At 48.2% G+C, this 1,850-nt stretch overlaps 1 protein-coding gene across 1 annotated transcript in view; it reads left to right on the plus strand.

Moving 5' to 3' along the window:
- Positions 1 to 1,850, plus strand: part of WWP2 (WW domain containing E3 ubiquitin protein ligase 2) — a 140,908-nt gene that overhangs the window by 41,127 nt on the left and 97,931 nt on the right. The gene's annotated exons all lie outside the window — the stretch shown is intronic.

Genomic DNA, 1,850 nt, shown 5'->3' on the forward strand with positions numbered 1-1,850 from the left:
GTACATTTTGTTAGTTTACCATCTCCGTTTGTGCCTTAGATGATCTGGCTCAACAAACAAAAAACTATTATAGCAAATTTCGAGTACACAGCAAAGTGGGAAGAACAACTGATAAATCTCTATGCACCTGTCGCCCAGCTCCTGTTTTGTGGAACTCCCTCCCCACTTCCCGCCGGTTTGTTGTGCTGTAAATTCCATGCATATGTCGTCTGAAGATGTTTCAGTAGGTGTCTCTAAAAGATAAGGATACCTAAAAACCATCACCATTCACCTAGTTCTGTACGTAAAAGAACTTGAACAGTAATTATTTCATGTCATCATATACCAGAGGGGGCTTCAAAAAAGTGTGGGAGAATTGAATCAAAAGGTAGAATTTTTCCATGAACTTTCTGAAGTTCCCTAGGGCTCAGTCAGCTTGTCTACTTCTCTGTCCGCCACGTAAATGTTTTCTTTCCTGTCATCTGTTAGTTCAAATCAAGATGGAAACAAGATGGACAGATCTCCAAACCTTTAGATTTGCCCCTTTTAATTTCTGAACCCTGACAACTTGTTGTTGAAGAAGCTGGCTGTTGGCCCCATTGGGTTTCCCACATTGTGGATCTTGCTCTGGCGTGGTGGATCCTTCCTCTGGCCCTGTATGTCTCCTGTGGGGTCAGAGGTAGATCTAGAGGCTTGATCTGGTCAGGTCCTGTTTTGGAGTGTGTGGCAGTTACTTACTGTCCTGTCAACTTGTGCAGGGGTGGAGTCTAGGCGGTCAATCAGATCGCAGCTTGTTGACCTCATTTGGAGGTGCTCTTGAGATAAATAGCTCACTGGAGGCCAGGCCCAGATATACTCTGCTTGTCTTCCTACTGACAAGCCACATGGAGAGACACTGATGGAACCATAGCCCTGGGCTGGGGATCCACATGGAGACCCATGGCAACTCTGAGATGCTTCTACCACCACTGCATCCACAGGACTTTCCACTCACTGGCCTGTGACCTTCCTGCATTCGGTGTCACTGCATGTCTTACGAGAGTCTGAAGAGAAAATGATAGACTGGTATCAGACATATGGACTAATATTGGACTTAAGGACTTGATCTGGAAAGGGCTGGGATGCCTTCTTAATATACAATTACTCTTTGATATAAAGTTCTCTATTACACACATATGAGTGTCTATGAATCTGTTTCTCTAGTCTACCCGGACTAACACATGGGGGTAGCTGTAGTGGTGTGTGTGCCCATTAGGAGGCCCCTAAGGTGAGGTTTCCTGGCATAATCCTGGAGGTTTTCCTGTGTTTTCCCCCCAGATTCTAATACCCAGCTCTCCCACTGTCTGTTGACGTTCATGAAGTAGCATTACAGGGTACTGATAACCAGCTGGTACTTGCCAGAACAGAGCAGAAGGGCACACTCCTATCACCGAAGGGACATGCTTGCCGATTGCCGACATTTGCGTGAACTCAGATCCCTGTCTTTCTGCTAAACAAGTCTTCTGCCAGCAGAATAGTCTCAAGACAAATGTTCTGTTTACCTTTACTGAGTCTGGCTTCCTCCAGCCATGCTCTAAGCTGGCCCGTTTGAAGCCCCTGCCTCCAATTTGCCGCAGACTTCATTTCAGGACCCTGCTGGGCCTGAGGGGCCCAGCTGCAGAGTGCTGCAGGGTGGCATGGCCTTCCCTAGTGCATCCAGGGAGGAGGTCTGAGATGGTGTCTCCCTCAGGCATGGCATTCCCACAAGACACTGAACCCACCGTGCCCCAAGCCACCACCTGCTCTCACCTGGAAGACGGCAGTGACCTCCTGCCTCCTTCCTTGTCTGCCTCACCCCCTTCTCTGCACAGTACCCCTCATGGCCTTCCTTT

The sequence above is a fragment of the Echinops telfairi genome, unplaced genomic scaffold, assembly GCF_000313985.2.
Source record: "Echinops telfairi isolate 266 unplaced genomic scaffold, ASM31398v2 ScPeMD7_2291;HRSCAF=2852, whole genome shotgun sequence".
Taxonomy (NCBI): Eukaryota; Metazoa; Chordata; class Mammalia; order Afrosoricida; family Tenrecidae; genus Echinops; species Echinops telfairi.